Source organism: Zingiber officinale, chromosome 4A, assembly GCF_018446385.1.
Source record: "Zingiber officinale cultivar Zhangliang chromosome 4A, Zo_v1.1, whole genome shotgun sequence".
Classification (NCBI taxonomy): Eukaryota; Viridiplantae; Streptophyta; class Magnoliopsida; order Zingiberales; family Zingiberaceae; genus Zingiber; species Zingiber officinale.
The window spans coordinates 92,405,288-92,424,446 of NC_055992.1; positions in this window are offsets into that span (position 1 = coordinate 92,405,288).

Consider the following 19,159-nt stretch of genomic DNA (forward strand, 5'->3'; position numbering starts at 1 on the left):
CACTAGAGGGTAGGGTTCCAGTAAGGATGAGTCCCAATTTAGGACTTTAGGTGTAGGTCTAGTTTAGCTTTATTTTGGAAACATAAACTGAGACCCTGACTAGATCCTAGTCTTAGATAGACATGATCTACTTAATAAACTAGTTATTTTATTGTGATAACTTTATTTTACAGGGCATACTTTATTTTGTTGTACTATCACATTTTATTGGGCCAAAGGAGTATAACATGTCTCAGGTGAACAATACCCAAGGTGCCTTCCATACGAAGGAAGGCACCTTGAGCTGGGCGATGGAAGGCGCCTTCAGTGGAATAACGCAGAAGATCTCGGCAACGATAAGGCACTATTTTCTCAGGATAAAACTTTATCGATGGAAGGTTCCTCCAGTGCTATGGAAGGTACCTTCAACGCTTAATAAAAGAAGGTCTCGATTAGTGCTTCAATATCATCTATTCTACAAGCTTCTACGTGTTCGTTCAACATTCCAACTGTTTTGACTTCATGTTGCTGCTCTGCTACTACACCGTCATGCTCGACTATAGTAGACAAGTCATCTCCGACACACGAGAGCTCTCACTTCGACGTCTTCGTGTTGGTAATTGGTTTTAATTATGTACTTACTTTACATATCTATATAAAAGGAAAGTGCAGTAGTATTACACTTTCCTGTTCTTTTATTTGTACTCGATTCCCTCTTCCGGTGGTTCCGGAAGAGACTTTAGTGAATTATCCATCGATGAGTTTAAAGAACCTAGATCTTGGAGTAGAGTCGCCGAAGGCTCTAAACCAAGTAAAACCACTTGAGTTCTTGTGCTTTTTCGTTTATGTTTTTTGTTTCGCTGCGCACACTTTGTTTTTAAAAAGATTAAAAGGAAAAGTTTTTAAAACTACATGATTCATCCCCTCCTCTCATATGTGTAACAATCCAACAAAAACTTGACTTGAGATTGATTCATTTAGATATTATCGAGCTCTCAATTCAAGCTTGGCTTGAACTTGGTTCGAGCTTGGTTCGTTTAGATGCTATCAAGCTCTCAATTCAAGCTTGTTTAATTGTTTAAAAATTTTAATTGTTTGATTGGTTATTAAGCTTGATAATTTCAATTTATTTATTTATTTTATTATTATTTAGCATATTGATAAGAGTTTTATTAATGAATATAGTTCATGAATATTATTTACGAACATTGTTCATAAACGTTGTTCATGAACATTATTGACGAACGTTGTTCACGAATGTTAACGAGCTAAACACATATGTATTCAAGCTTTTTTGTTTAGTTTAACAAGCTATTTAAGGTTTGCTTGTTTAATTAATCTTGTGTATATTGAATGAACATAAATAAGCTCTTACCAACCCGAACACCAAGCTTATTCACAAACGCTTGGTTCATTTACAACCCTATGGTGGAGTTGTAGAGAGTTTGAATCTTTTACACTTACCCTATCTAGGGTTTATATAACTGTCAGAAGAGCATCTCCACGTTATATGCTCAAGATGTCGCAAACTCTTCTATCATCATTGTATATTTTCGTGAAGAGACCAGATCCAACACTCGTTATTTGCCTCTTTATTCATTGGGCATCACGTGTTTGTAGGAAAACATCTAGAGGACCAGATCTGACAACCTTGTAACCGCCTCTCCATTCATCTAGTGTTGTGTGTCATAGAATATTTACAGTCATTGTTCACTTTGTTGGGGATCTTGTATGACTGACTAGAAGGGGGGGTTGAATAGCTTGGACACCCCTAAGTCGATTACTTCTCTACAAGGTTAGTGCGCAAACGGAAATACTACTAACTAAAGAAAACAATAAGACTAGAACACAAACTCTAACACGATCGATGTAACGTAGTTTGGAGATAACTTGCTCCTACTCCACGACTATCTGTAAGGTGGATGATCCCTCAATCCGTTGGTGGATTAGTCTCCGGAAACTCTGGCTATCTCAAGTCACTCCTTGTGGGTGGAGAAACCTCACCACAACACTCACTAAGACCTTTTGGATTACATAAGAACTTGAGAACTTTGGTGACTACTAATTAGGGTTGACCACCTCTAATTTCATCAACCTTAACCAAACTTCCAAACCTTGGTTATATAGTCCACGGGTTGGAAAACTCTACCTATCAGTCAACTGGTGAAAGTGTCAGTCGACTGCCCTCTATGGAAATTCGACCGTTACAACCCAACGACTCTATACCAGTCAACTGTTGAAAGTACCAATCGACTGATTCACATTGGCCGAGCGAACAGAAGTATTCTGTTCGCTCCCAGTCGACTGTACCAGTCAACTGCTATTTCCATCAGTCGATTGGTACCCCGAGTACAGTTTATCAGCACTCAGACTCTCACCCTTATGACTCACTTGACTCTTCTTCGTTGCAGACTTGACCTCTTGCCTTCAAGCCTATTTCCTTCGACTCTCGTCCCTTGGATGCATCCAAGCCCACGACTCGTTCCCTATGTCATCATTCGTGTATGTCTCGAAGTCGCTTCCCTCGGGCCTTGTCCTTGCTGCCTTGTCCACAGTCCCTCTGATGCTCCATCCTTCACCGGACCCGAAGCCATCAAGCTGAGTCATATGTATATCCTGCAAACCTGCACACTCATATACACATATCAAATACAAGGGTAAACCTAACTTAAACCCTTTGTCCAAACATCAAAACACATGGTCGCACGGACCATTAGGATTGCTCCAACAATCTCCCCCTTTTTGATGTTTGACAATACGTTTAAATTAGGGAAAACATAATAGCAAAATAATATGCTAAAAATAATGGACTTACGTTGCCAAGAATACACACTTAGACTTACACTGCCGAATAGACTTACGTTGCCAAGGCTACACACTTGGACTTACATCGCCGAATGGACTTACGTTGCCAAGAATACATACTTGGACTTACACCGTCGAATGGAATTATGTTACCAAGGCTATACACTTGAACTTACACTACAGAATAGACTTACGTTGTCAAGGCTACACACTTGGACTTACACCGCTAAAACAAAAAAGCAAACATGCATTGGAACTTATCACAAGTCTCCCCCTACACCTATGCTTCCTATTGAACTAGGAATTTTACCACAGAGCTATTTAATAACCTATCACAAGGCTCCCCCTATACCTATGCTTCCCATTGAGCTAGGAATTTCATGCAAAGGCATTTAAGGTTTTCCCAACTAAACCTTACTTCTCCCCATTTGTCTAACATTAAAAAGTATTAGAATGTATACTAAAAGCCTAGCTTTTTGTATAAATATTTATTTTGAAATGAGAATCACATTAATCAAATGTCTGCATTTAGTTAAATGCAGTTGTTCATTTAATTTATATTGTAGATAACATAGTTTGTGGTGTCACATAGAAGATCATGTTATTGGTTCCTTATAAATTATAAATAGAAGCTCACAACCAAGATGGATTGGGACAAACCATTAGAATAGTTGTAGTGTAATTTGGTATTAATTTATCTTGACTATAAAATTACACTAGTACACTATGTGTGTATAGAGCAGGATCATTTGAGGTTGTTCCTTTTATACTGGCTGCATAAAAGAACAGAACCTCTGTTATTATGGATGTGTGTATTCTTAATCATGATATAATAACAAGCACATATACTTAGTATTTATTTCTTTAATTTATCAAAGGGTGAGATTTATTCGTTAAATCAATAGGCCTGATAAGTTGGGAAATAATATTATTTATATGGTGTGTTGTTGATTATAGAAGGAAACTGTGTCCTATTTATTAGGATGATGATGTCCCCTTGAGGAGCTCATAAGGATTGTCATGTAAACCCTGCAGGTGGACTTAGTTCCAACATGACAATGAAGTTGAGTGGTACTACTCTTGGAGGTAGATGTTAATTTAGTGAGTTGTTAGTAACTCATTTAATTAATGGGCATTCGATATCTTAAACACAGGGAGATTAACGCACTCATGATAAGAAGGAGCCTATAATGTAATATAAGATTGGTGCGGTAGTTCAATAATAACTCTTTAGTGGTATGAGTTATTATTGATGAACTTGAGTTGGGTGTTCGGGTCGAACACAGGAAGCTCAAGCTCATCAGGAGGTCAAAACCAATTCCTCCTCTAGGTCCCTGTTATAGCCTCTATGTATAAAGTCTCGCATCCACCCAAGTCATCCTTATGGCCGCCCACATCTTTGCTTGGTGCCCAAGCAAGGGGTCGGCCACCCTTTGCTTGGTGCCCAAGCAAGGGGCCGGCCAAGATGGGTTTAAAAGTGGGTTTTTTATTTTTTAAATCTTTCTTTTTGTAACCATCTACAATGTTTTGAAAGAGATATTTTAAATTTTAAAAATTTTCCTTTTTTGAAACCATCCACATGGTTTTAAAAGAGAGTTTTAAATTTAAAAAATCTTTCCTTTTGTGCCATCTACAATGGTTTAAAAGAGAGATTTTATTTTTGTTAAAACTTTCTATTTTTTTTACCATGATTTAAAAGAGAAGTTTTAAGTTTAAAAATCTTTCCTTTTTGTAGCCATCTACAATGTTTAAAAGAGAGATTTTTAATTTTAAAACTTTCCTTTTGTAGCCATCCACAATAGGAAATTTAAAAGAGAGATTTTAATTGTTGTTAAAATCTTTCCTTTTTAGCTATTACCAAGGATTATAAAAGAGGATAGATAGTGCCTTAGAGGCAATAATCATCTACACAATTTCTATTCCTTTTCTATTCTCCTTGTGGTCGGCCCCCTCATATTCTTATTCTCCCCTTGCTTTCTCACCTAAGGTCGGCGGCATCAAAAGGCTTCAACCATCTTATGGTCAACGGGTTGCAAGGTGGTGTTCATAGCTTTGATCCCTTGGTGGTCGAAAGTCTTGGAAGAAAGAAGGACTTTGGTGGTTTTTGCGTCTTAGTAGATCGTCGCTCACATGACCTCCAAGAGGAGGAGAGGAATACAGCAGAAGATCAAGAGGTCTTTAAGATACAAAGAAAGGTATAACTAATTAATTGTTTCCGCTGTGTACTAGTTTATTTTTCCTTTGTATGGATCCTGAAGTACCAACATAAGATGCAAGCGATCTTGTGCTTTGATTGAGATCTCTGTAGTTTAATCTAGGGGTTACTGTAAGGAGTTTAAATATTCAATTTCTTTGAAAGGCTTTGACTAGGAAGTGGTGGATGATCTCATACCCAAGAAGGTCGAGTGTCTCGCCAACAACCTGGAAGTTAATCCTTGAAATAGATATTTAATCAACTTCTGTAATATGGTTTAACTTCTGATGAACACATGGGTTGAACTTGGATTAATAATGTTAACTTTCATTTGCAATCGAAGTTTAACTTCTGAAAAGCACATGGGTTGCTAGGAAAAGTTCTGTGCTTGTACAAATTTTTGTACAGGGGAAACAGAACGGAATTCCGAGTAGCACCAGCAAAAAGCTCCAATAATACCCCAATTGTTGAAACTAGTTACCCAAATTGACCCTAAACTCGTGTATTCATCCCCCATGGATCTCATACATATATACGAGCTGACCCGGTCAAAATTCAGTGTTGAAAACAATTTCAGACTGGTATCAATCGACTATCAAAATCATCAGTCGACTGCCCTTATTGAATTCAACACACAAAACCATTCTGTATTCGAAATACACTATTATCAGTCGACTGATAACTGTACCAGTCGACTGGCACACTGTTTTAAGCCCAAATAGCATTCTGAACCCAATTTCATAAATGCACCAGAAATTTCACAGACATACAAAAATCTCTAAATTTTGTGGAGAGGTATGTTTTACCAATGTCTTCTTAGAAAAAATATATTCAAAAATGTATCTATCACCAATCCCAAGATTGACACAAAACTCAAAACTAGCTAAATGGTTCAATTGAACTTTAACCTAAAGTCCTAGTTTTGGCTTCCTCTTGATGTATTTGATCATACCAAACCACAATACATCCCTAGCATTAGTTTATATGACATTTATACATCCAAAACCAATTATCATGCAATATGACCCCAATGTCATATTTCTTTGCATGAAACATAACTCAATTGTGCCAATTCCCTAAGGTTGAGACTCAAATCCATCTTCAAACCTTTTAGCACATTTCATGACCCAATCTAGACTCCCAAGTAAAATCCACTTGAGATCCATTTGTCATGGGCCCCAAATTGACTCTTTGAGCTCCTCCAAGAGCTCTTAACCTTGGTCACCTCCCTAGGTGACTCATCCACAATTGCTAGGCCACATTGGTGTACCTCCGGTGACACTTGGCTTACAAACCTAATCTTTTTAACCTTGGGCACCTTGTACTTGGTTAATTTCTCCTTACCTTTAAATGGCTTTCCCTTGCCATTTATTGGCTTCTCCTTGCTATAGTCATATGCAACCCTAGCATAAGACTTTCCCTTAGCATTGGAGACATTAGATCGGTATCCCAAACCTGATCTATCATTGTTGGGTCTTTGGCTACCCAACACCATACTTAACCATATAGATCCAACATTGAATCTATCTAGGGTTTTCTCCAATTGATCAAACTTTACCTTCAAAACTTGATTTTTTTTTTTTTCTTTCTAGATTCCTAACCCTAGAATTGACTTGTCCACATTGGACATTTCTAGACCTACCCTTCTTAGGCATGTGTCTCACCTTCTTAGGATTGATGCCTTAGTTCTCCATTACCTTCTTCTCCTTAGGTAATGAGAATTTAACGTGTCTAGATCTATCATGAATTGATCTCCTAGGGTTATGTCTAGCATTTACCCTATTCTTATTATGATATCTAAAATCAAAAAAATTTCATGGGTAAATAATGAAAATTATTCCTAGTATGCATGGGAGTATAAGAATTTAAATTTGAATTACACTTTAAATTAGGGTATACCTCCCTTACCCTTGAAACTCCCCCTTGACTTTTGCTTCTCTTCTTCTCCCATTTCTTCAATTGCACTAGCCTCTTAATCTCTTCCTTCTTGGGACATTTGGTGTGGTAGTGACCCTTCTCCTCACATATAAAGCATATGATACACATTCTCCTCTTTTGGTCTTCTTCATTCTTACAACCCTTGTTAGCATTTAAATTAACTTGAATGTATTTAGGATTTACTTTCTTTTTACCTAATGGACATCTACTCTTGTAGTGTCCCTTCTCATTGCACCTGAAGCACACAATGTGGTCCTTTGACTTCACTTTGGTGGAGGTGCTTGCTAGGTTGACTTCCAAGACTTCTTCTTCATTCGTTTTGGCTTCTTATTCAACCTTTGAAGATGTTAATGATGCCTCATCTTCCTTCTCCTCCTCGGATGTTGAGCATGACTCAACTTCCGTTTGCTCCTCCTCAACTTGAGCAATTAAACCCATCTCCTTGGGTTCTTCTCCTTCTTGTGTAGGTTTAGGTTCTTCCCATAAAACCATCTTCACCTTGCTCCACAACTCGTGGGTGTTCTTGTATTCACCTACACAAGTTACAATATCATTAGGCAAAAGTTCAATCAATATTGATATTATCTTATCATTTGCCTCCGATTGTGAGGTTTGCTCTTTCATCCAATATCTTGGTCAGAGTCTCTTCCCTTTCTTGTCTTTTAGACTTCGAACGACTCCTTGATCACCATCATGGTGTCCCAATCCATGTCGAAGAAGACCTCCATCTTCATCATCCAAAATGTGATGTCCCCTAGGCTTCCTCCTTCATATTTTGGCGGTTCTATCAAGCCATCCATCTTTTTAAGCATTGCTCTTCTCGGCGGTAAGTCCGGTGAAGTGCGACCTTGGCTTTGATACCACTTGTTGGGGATCTTGTATGGCCGGCTAAAAGGGGGTTGAATAGCTTGGACACCCCCAAGTCGATTACTTCTCTACAAGGTTAGTGCGCAAGCAGAAATACTACTAACTAAAGAAAACAATAAGAATAGAACGCAAACTCTAACACGATCGATGTAACGTGGTTCAAAGATAACTTGCTCCTACTCCACGGTTGTCCGTAAGATAGAAGATCTCTCAATCCATCGGTGGATTAGTCCCCGGAAACTCTGGCTATCTCAAGTTGCTCCTTGTGGGTGAAGAAACCTCACCACAACACTCACCAAAATATCTTGGATTACATAAACACTTGAGAACTTCGGTGACTACTAATTAGGATTGACCACCTCTAATTTCATCAACCTTAACTAAGCTTCCAAGCCTTGGTTTAGGCCACTGGTTGGAAAACCCCGCCTACCAGTTGACTGATGAAAGTATTAGTAGACTGTTCTCTGTGGAGATTCGACCGTTGCAACCCAACGGCTCGATACCAGTCGACTGGTGAAAGTACCAATCGACTAATCCACACTGGCCGAGCGAACAGGAGTATTATGTTCACTCCCAGTCGATTGTACCAGTCGACTGCTATTTCCATCAATCAACTGGTACCTCGATCACGAGTGCAGTCTCTCAGTACTCGAATCCTCACACTTACGACTCACTTGACTCTTCTTCGTTGCAGCCTTGACCTCTTGCCTTCAAGCCTACTTCCTTCGGCTCTCGTCCCTCGGATGTATCCAAGCCTGCGGCTCATCCCCAATGTCATCCTTCGCGTTTGCCTCGAAGTCGCTTCCCTCGGTCCTTGTCCTTGCTGCCTTGTCAACGGTCCCTCGGATGCTCCATCCTTTACCAGACTCGAAACCATCAAGCTGAGTCATATGTGTATCATGCAAACCTGCACACTCACATACACATATCAAATACAAGGGTGAACCTAACTTAAACCCTTTGCCCAAACACCAAAACACATGGTCGCATGAACCATTGGAATTGCTCTAACACACTTTTCTCGAGAGAAATGACCATGTCTGGGGCTCATAGAGAGGAGGTACGATACCGAGACGAATGATGAAATAGTGTCGATGTTGAGTGCCCTTGTGGGTAGACAATGTCGATGACCTAGGATGAGACGGAGGGGATGTCGATGACCGAGGTGAAAACATAGGTGATGTTGGGATCTAGGACTGAGATAGGAGAGGTGGCGGTGACCTAGGCTAAGACATGGAGGATGGTACTAAGATCTGAGATGGACAGGAGAGGTGTCGACTGTCTGGGCCAAGACATGGATGATGGTGTAGGGATTTGACACTGGAGTAGGGGAGGTGTCGACGGCTTAGACTAAGACCTGGATGATAGTGCCAAGATTCGGAGCATGAGGTCAAAATATAGGTGATCTAAGATCTGAGACTGAACCAGAGGGAATGTCAGCAACTAAGGTCGTGAAATAAGCGGTGTTGGGATTTGGCATTGAGCCAGAGGGGATGTCAATGGCCTAGGCCGAGACATGGAGGATAGTCTTGGGATCTGAGTCAAGCAACAAAGGTGTCAACGACTGATGATAGTCGCAACTGTTATATGCGCAAATCAAATTAACAATTTATAATTAACCAAAACTCCTTAACCTACACTAAGGTAGTATAGTAGAGGGCTTGGGTCGTCTCTCACGTGGAATCAATGGTAGGGCATATGCTTTCAAAAAAAAAATCAAACCAAGGGATTTTTGTTTGAGGAGTTGTTCTCTAAATCTAATGCAATAAATGAAAATTCTATCTAACCAGCAATGATGAAGCCATAGCGCTTTGTCACTTTATGCTACAAGCATCACCTTTTACAGAATAAACATGCATAAATGAAACTAAAATCCTAGCTAACTATCGAAAATCAACCTGCACCGCATTGTCACCCTATGACACAAGCATCAACATAAATAAGCAAAATCAAACATAACGACTAACAACTAAACTTGAAGTAATCAAACAAGAAAGTAAACTAAACTACTAAACATGAAATAATCAATAGGAAAGTAAACTAAACTATTCAACCATAATCCATGATCACACCAAATGACTACCCCTTCCGTCACAAGGAAACCTAGAGATAGAACCACTAACTCCAATGGACAGCGACGAAGATGTAGGTAGTGCTTGCGTCGATGACAAGAAACAGAATGACTCTTCCCCTGAGCTAGACCACTCTGGTGGAAGTTGACTAGAGATGCGGAGGTGTTGTCCTCACCCATCAACACTGCGCTCACCTACACAAACCGCATGCGGCTTGAACAACTTGGATGGAACTGGAGAAGAGGGTAGCACACTGGAGCTTTTTGCTAGAGAAGAATGGTAGGCCACCGGAGTTTGCTGGGGAAAACTCCTTCCTTCGCAAACCACATTAGCAAGGAGTCCTCTGTAGCGCTCAATGCTGGAATTAATGATGAGCTTCGCTGAAGAAGAAGGTGGACTATCACCTCTCTTCTTCCTCTACCCATCCGAACCACGGAAGGCAAGGGTGTCAGAAGAACATCGGGAGGTGAAGGACACACCGGAGAACCACTCCGATGAGGTGAAGAAGATCAGAGCTTGCGACTACCACAGCACGCCTTGAATCCCTAGCCTTTGCAACCACTCCGGCAAGGACTCTAGGACACGAGGGAAGGAGAGGACTCACCGGAGAACCACTCCGATGAGTTGAGCACAATCGGAGGGCATTGTCTCTGCTTGCAATTGTTGGATCGATACACACGTGAGAGGGGGTGAATCACGTGATTTTCAAAAAATGGTCTTTTCGATTTTGAAATCAAAGTATACGCAGCGGAAAAAGAAATAAGAAAATGAAAATAAAGAACACAAGAAAACAGTGGCAGTTTTACTTGGTTCAGAGCCTTCGGCGACTCCTACTCCAAGACCCAGGTCTTGCTAACCTATTGATGGATAATCCACTATAAATCTCTTCTGGTACCTCCAGAAGAGGAAATCGAGTACAGACAAAGATCGAAAAAGTGTAACAGACTACACTTTTCGTTTGCAGAATTTAAGTACAATAATAAAATTTGTTTCGGACGCGTAAGGATTGAAATGACTTGTTTGTGTGTGGATGTCGGTCTACCGACCATGTAACGACCCGGCCCTTTGGCCTCTTGGGCGGCCCTTGCGGTGACCCACTGGTGGTCCTTATGTCGTCAGCCCATTTAGCGACCTCTAATGTCATCGACCGATGACCCTTTGGTCGTGCCGTTACTCACTAGGACTTTCCACCCCTGACAGTGGATTTTTGCCTTCCCCAAGATTCGAACTCTAAACCTCCAGGCTTAAGTACTAGAGTTTATGAATCCTGGTAGTCAAGTGAGCGGCGCTACCAAGTAGTAATTAAATTTGTATGATTTTATTTTGTTTTTAATTTTATAATTTAGTTTTACAAATTTATTTTTGTTTGAATTTAATGTTTTAGTTGGATTTGATTTTATGTAGTGGATCTCATTTTAGGAACATAATATTGGTTGATTCCTACTTGTGTGGTTAGGCATGCTTTTGGAACCCAAGCTTTAGTTTGGGTCTTACTTTGATTAACTAATGATATAAAGGATTTGTTGGTTGAGTTGGACTTGTATCCAAGTTTGAACTTGTTGTACACAACTCTTTGTGACCCAAGTATCATGTCAAGATACTTGGATCTAATTGTGAATTTTTGTAGTAATTCTTTTAGTTCAATTATTCCATTTTTTAGTCTAAGATTATCCTTCTCAAGTTTTGCAACTTGAGTTGAGATTTCAACTTGAATTGGTTCATTTGTTGAACTTGATTTTAATTGTTCATTAAGTTTGTTATTTTTTTATTAGTTTATTTATGCAATTTTTAGAGTTAGTTAATTTGTTGTTTAAGGATGCAATAATTTTGAGAAACCTTTTGCTTAAATGAAAATATACCTCATCGAAACCTTTGAAAATGAGTACGGACTCGTGGCTTGATTTGGGTTCAGATCCGTCTTCCGATTCATTCTCCGATTCTATTTCATAAGCCATCAGTGCAAGGTAGTTGGAGTGCTTCAGTTCTCCACCGTCTGATTCATCTCTGGATGACTCATCCCACGTCGCTTTGAGGGCCTTCTTCTTATTCTTCAGATTTGGGTAGTCGGTCTTGTAGTGCCCCTTCTTGTTACACCTAAAGCAGGTCACATTCTTGCTGTTAGAGTTGGCGGTGGAGTTGACCTTCTGCAGGTCCTTTTTGCTGAAATTCTTCTTTCTCCTGGTGAACATCTTTCTTACCAGGTTCACCAGGTATTCTTCATCCTCTGAGACTTGGTCAGACTCAATTTCTTATTCTGGTTCATTCTTATATTTAGCTTCTTTTGAGGGTCTTGCAAGAAGAGCAACACCTTTCTCGACCTGCTTTGAGTTAGTCTGTTCATGGAGTTCAAGTTCACAAAATAATTCATCTAGTTTTAATTTAGATAGGTTCTTCAAAATCTTGTAGGCATCCATGATGGATGCCCACAGTGCATTTTGAGGAAACATGTTTAGGGCATACCTTATCAGGTCAGGATTCTCCATCTGGTGGTCGATAGTGTGAAGTCCGTTGAGAATGTCTTTTATCCTCGTGTGTAGTTGACTCGCAGATTCTTCTTCCTGCATTTTTATGTTGAATAATTTAATTAAATAAAGATCTCATTTTGTTACCTTCGCATCGTTGGTTCCCTCGTGCAATTTGATAAGTTTATCCCACAGCTCCTTCGATTTTCGTGTGGGCCGACACGGTTTAGTTCTTCCTTCGTTAGTCCGCACTAGAGTGTGTTAAAACCTTGAAGTCAATCTGAGCCTTCTTTTTCATTTCTGGATTCCATTGTTCCAGGTCCATTGGAATTCCGACGATGTTAACGTGAGCCTTGTAGCGTCTGGTGATGCTGAACCACTGGTCGAAGCGATCTTCAAGTATACCTCCATCCGCTTCTTCTAGTACAGGAAATCATCACCGTTGAATAAGGGAGGACGAACGGTGTTGTACCCTTCAAGTTGTGCCATTTGAGTGCTGAAAATATAAACTAAAGAAGGTACCAAGACTTGGTCTTGGATTAGCAGAGTTTAAGATATAAATATAAAGATATAGAAAAATTTGAGAGGTGTCGTACCAATCTCAAATTAAAATCGAACGAAAAAATTATCTAAAAAGTTTTAGGAATGCAAAGAAATCTGAAGGGGATTCCCCTAGCTTGATTGGTTATTGCACCAAATCAGAACACAACCTGCTCTGATACCACTTGTTGGATCAATACACACGTGAGAGGGGGTGAATCATGTGGTTTTCAAAATCTCGTCTTTTTGGTTTTGAAATCAAAGTATACGCAACGAAAAAAAAAATAAGAAAATGAAAATAAGGAACACAAGAAAACACGGGCGGTTTTACTTGGTTCGAAGCCTTCGGCGACTCCTACTCCAAGACCCAAGTCTCATGAACTTATCGATGGGTAATCCACTAAAAACCTCTTCTGGTACCTTTGGAAGAGGAAATCGAGTATAGAGAAAGATCGAAAAAGTGTAATAGACTACACTTTTCATTTGCAGAATTTAAGTACAATAATAAAATTTGTTACCGACACGTAAGGATCAAAATGACTTGTTCGTGTGTGGATGTCAGTTTGCTGGCCGCGATCTAAAGTCCTCGGAACAATTGTCGGATGCAGCAGCTTCACAGCAGAGTCGTAGAAGGAGCTTGGAGTAGTCGAAAAGCTGTTTGGATGTGTAGAAGCTCGTATCTTCGTGTTGTACCAATGCCTTCACAAGACAGCCTTATAAAAGGCATGGAAGGAGTCTTCCATAGCCATGGAAGGCGCCTCCAATGAGACAAGTTCATTCCCGAATAGCCCGACACTTATCCACGACTTCGGCCAAAATTTATCCTGCGGAAGGCGCCTTCCATAGCCATGGAAGGCGCCTTCTATGAACAGTATGAAGGCACTTTCACTACTTGAGGACACCTTCGACACTGTTCATCCGAAGGTAGTTTTTCTTCTTTTTCCTGCAAAACAACGTTAGCCCAAATAACCTACAACACAAGTATTAGAATAAATAATAATTAATAATAAAGGCTAGTAATTAGTTTCTGTCTTCCCATGATCAGGAATTATTCAAGCTCTCAGCTTAGGGATCCTAAATGAACCTAAACTGGACCGATGCCTATTGTCCCTTCAACCGGGGCGCGTCCTCACTTGGTTACTCTCCTCTAGTGACTTACCTTAGCTTACTAGTTTGCTAGACATCCAGTCAACCCATCGACTTATCTAGACTTTATGCCAGCTATCCGATTGGCCCGTTGACCTAGATGGACTTCTTGCCAGATATCTGATCAGCCCATCGACTTATCTGGACTTCGCATCAGCTATCCGGTCAATCCGTCGACTTAACTAAATTTCTTACCAAATACCCGGTCATCCCGTCAACCTATCTGGACTTCGTACCAGTTATCTGGTCAGCCTGTTGACTTAGCTAGATTTCCTGCCAGATATCTGGTCAACCCGTCGACCTATCTGGACTTCTCCTGCACACTTAATCAGGTGGTTAGATCACACCAACACCTAACTTAACTTACTTATCATTCATTAAAATCTGAGTTAGACCGTTAGTGCAAACTACACCAACAGCAACCAATGGCAGGAACGTCGTCGTTGTCGCCACATGAAGCAACTCGCGAGGGAGAAGAAGTTGGGGGTGTTTGGGATTTAACGAAGAGAATCAAAGCCACTGTTCACTCTGTAGGACCGTAAATACTCTAGAGGGGGGAGGGTGAATAACATTTTTTTAATTTTTCGGAAATCAAGAGTACACAGCGGAAAAGAACATAGACGAAAAGCGAACACTAACATAGGTGGGTTTACTTGGTTCGAAGTCTTCGACAACTCCTACTCCAAGGCCTGCACTCGCTCAATGCTTTCGTTGGACAATCACTATAATCACAAAGCAATTACAAAATTTAAGTACAATTGCAGGAATTAAATTATACCAACAATATAACTTTGAAACTTGAGCATCGGTTGTCGGTGCAGCTTTTAGATATCCTGGAGACCTTTTCGAAGCAACGCGTGAGTATGGAAGTTGTAGCAATTAATCTTGTGAAGCTACTGGTTGAAGGCCTTTATATAGGCCCATTCCGAGCGCCTGGACCGCTGCTGACATGGTGATCTCTCGTTGAAACTTGATCCGTCAAGTTTATCCACTTCTGGGCACCCGGATCCCCTCCGAGTGCCTTGACCGTTGACATGGGTTTGGCTAGTTATCGCACTCCAACTCAGCTTCAGAATGATCGCTTGGACCAGCCCTAGGCGCCTGGACCGCTGGGGTGCCTAGCAGGTAGCCCAAGCGAAGCAGGTCTAGGCGCTTGAACCAACTCCAAGAGCCCGAAGTCCATGCGCCCGAATCCCTTCTCGACGCCTGAACACCCTTTTCTTAGCACTTCGTTCCTGAAAAAAGGTTAGTCCAAGTAACAACAACTAAGTTTATCATGCAAAACAAAGTTAGCACAATATAGTAGAATAGCAGTAATAATTAGATCATGTCTCCCTGAGACCAGGATCTAGTCAAGGTCTTAGCTTAGGTTTCCCAAATGTACCTAAGCTGGACCGACGCCTACAGTTCCCTCAACCGGGAGCGCGTCCTCACTGGATCTCTCCTCCATTTGCTTACCTCCACTTACCAACTGCAGTCGCTTGACTTTGTCTTTGACCCACCAGGTCTTCCCGCTAGTTGTCATATCTCGTGGACCCAACTGGACTTCAGCCGGTTGTTAGATCCCGCGGACCCAACCTGAATTTCCGTCAGATATCGGGTCCCGTAGATCTATTTGGACTTTGCACCAGCTATCGGGTCCCACGAACCTAACTAGATTTCAGCCTGATGTCAGGTCCTTCAAACCAATCAACTCCTGCACACTTAGTAAAAAGGTTAAACAAATAATATATCTAACTTTAATCTATTTGTCATATATCAAAATCTGATTATCAGTGCAACCTGCACCAACACACTCAACCAAAATTTCCCTTTTAACTACAATTGAATCGGACCCCATTTAAGCTTCAATTGAACCAGCTAATTTGGCTGAACCGGCTGCTAAACCAACATAAATCGGATTCAATTGCAATTTCTTCTTGGACTTTTGAAATTGAGCTTTAGAATGAGGCTTTGATATTGGATTCTAGATTGGGCATTTCTTCTCCTTTTATCCCGCAATTAAAATGAACCATAATTTGAATCGTTTTGGATTGAACTGGTATTCTTCTTCTCAATTATTATCTCCCTCAATTTCTACAAAATAAAATATAATTAAATAATATCCAAAATATCTATAAAATGTACGAAAATTGAATTAAAGACTAATAAAGATCTGAACTCATCAAACACGCTAAAAGCATAGATTTGGATATATGAGAGGATAAAAATATCGATAAATTACACTAAAATAATACGTCCAAATGATGATTATCAATGGCCTGAGTCGAGCCTTGGATGATGGTGCCAAGATCCAGAGCTTGAGGTTGAAATATAGGTGATGTCGAGATCTGATACTGAGTCGGAGGGATTGTTGGCGACTGATCGAGGTCGAGATATAAGAGCTAGGACTGAGCCGGAGGGGATGTCGGTGTCGTGAGCTGGAGACATAGGTAATGACGGGATTTGGGACTGGGTAGGAGGGGATGGCAGTGGCCTGGGGCTAGACATGGAGGATGGTGCTGGGATCTGAGATGGGCAGGGGAAATGTTGGCGGCCTGGGCCAAGACCTGGATGATGGTGCCGAGATCCGAAGGCTCATGATGTCGAGATTTGGGACTGAGCCGAAGGGAATATCAATGAATAAGGTAGAAACATAGGTGATGTTGAGATTTGAGACTAAGCTGGAGGGGATGTCGATGGCCTGGGCAGACATGGAGGATGATGCTGGGATCTGAGATGGGCAGGGGAGATGTCAACGGCCTGGGCCAAGACTTGGATTATGGTGTCAAGATCCGGAGCTTGAGGCCAAAATATAGGTGATGTAGAGATCTAGCACTGAGCCAGAGGGAATGTCAGCGACTGAGACTGAGACATGAGTGATACTGGAATCTAAGATCAGGCTGGAGGGGATGTTAGTGGCATAAGGCCGAGACATAGGTAATGCAGAGATTTAGGACCGAGCCTAAAGGGATTTCATTGACCTGGGCCTAGACATGGAGGATGGTGTAATTGGGATATGTGATGGGCAAGGGAGGTGTTGGCAGACTTGGATGATGGTGCTGAGATCCGAAGTTTCATGATGTCTAGATTTCAGATTGAGCCAGAGGGAAGACATAGGTGATATCAATATCTGAGACTAAGCCGGAGGAATTGTTAATGGCCTGGGACCGAGACTAAGATGAAATTGGTAGTTGAGACTGACGAGATGTCAGGATCCATACTAGATCAAACTTTGAACATTTGAGATGAGTATATATATTGAGCGAATTCAACTATACCTGAATTTCTTTCATGGTGAGTGTTTTGAGCATAAGGGACGCGTGGAGATGCTAGAATTCCGCCACATTAGCAGCTACACTAACAAAAAAAAATTAGATCATTGTTCCAATTTGTGCATGATGTCTTTAACGCTTTGATGATTATTCTGACCTTTATTCACAATTGAAGGAGTTCTTAATCAGATTCCTGTTGCAAATCCAGTCGCCGGACTTCCACCCGTCTGGCGAAGTTGTTGCTGCCGCAAGAGCAGTACCAATCTCCGGCGCGGAGGTCGGAGCCCGCAAAACCAAAGGCCGACACACCACCGCCTCTGAGACTAGCGTAGTCGGAGCGCTCGCCGCTCGGCCTCGGGTCGCAGCAGAACTGGCATGAGTCCCGGCGGCTGAAGTCTCCCTGCTTCCTGTTCATCTTCCCGAATCCAATTAATCGTAACCCTGCAAAAATCATGCCACGCTAAATCTTAATTACACCAACAGCTACCATTTCTCTCTAATTATTTATTTTTTAAAAAAAAAATAAAGCTGTTTGATCATGTAGATACCAAAATTATGTGTGAGATCAAAGAACTTGACCAAAGATTTTCACTTACCCTAAACAAAGTAGCGTTGGGGAGAAGATGGATGGAATGGAGTGGCTTTCATACATGCATGGCCTTGTGTTTCTCACTTTTCCCTGCCACTGCTTAGAAAAGATCAAAGAGCAAGCTTTTTTTTTTTCCATTTTTGGTCAAGAGAAACTAAAAAAACCTATTTTAAGAGATGCATGAGAGGAACATTTGAGTTCCAGCTTGTCACCTCTCTCTAATGATTCTAAACTACATATGCATCTTCTTTTGAAGCTATGCATTATTGTTTCCTTTTACCATTTTGAAAGACCCTCTCCTCTTCTTCCTCCCTGCCTTTCACCCCCTCATTCTATAAGAGTCCATTGTTTCTATGAAAAATCTCTATAACCAAGTTATATGAGCTTTTCAAATTGAATGTCACAATCTATTTGTTTTATCATCCAAAAATATTGTATTTAATGTACCATTTTTGCTCTGATGGTACATACAGACCTGGATTCAATGAGCCTCGGATTTGATATACCAACCATGATATTTTAGGCTAGTTCCTCATCAATCTGTTGCATGTTTTCATGAGTGTGAGAATCCACTTTGGTTGCAAGATTTTGTAGTTTGACTAATGCAGTGAATCAGTAAAAGAAATTTCTGGGATGATTCTCATCAGGACATCTATAGTCGATCACAAAATGCTACAAATGTGCCCCCTAGTTGTCAATGATTGCTATGAGGCCATAAACATTTTGACATCTTAAAGGTCTAAATTTGGATAACTATGCTTGGCCAGACTATCTGTTGGTTGGGCCAAGCACAGCCCACAAGTCGCGGTCTTGCGTCTCATGTAGGTCGGGCGCGACACTACTGAACTAAGGTCAAACCTTAGTACCGACCTCAACTTGACACCCAAGTGTCTTAGTCCTCCGCAATCTCAGCATTCCATGTGATTGTCATCCATGTTCTTATTCCCCCTCATTCACATGCCCAAGTAGCCGCTGTCTCCTGGCCGGGGGACAAGCCAATGCCTTAGCAATGTCCCGTGCGAGCTGCTCAAGGAATTTACCCATGAGCAGCGTCTGGAAAAGCCACGGCACTGGCTCATGCCACCAAATGATGTGGTACACGAACAAAAACCACTCTGTCACGGGCATATGATCAACCATGTGATGTGTGTCGTCTTTGCCATGGCATTGAAGGTCTTTGTCATTTTCTTGCTGACTTTTAGTCAGTTTAATATGACCGTGGCCTATCTGAATTTTAAACTCCAAGTCAGATTCTGCGGTTCATGTTTTCTGCTAAATATTTCAGCACTCCACTGGTTTTAAGGGGAACCCCA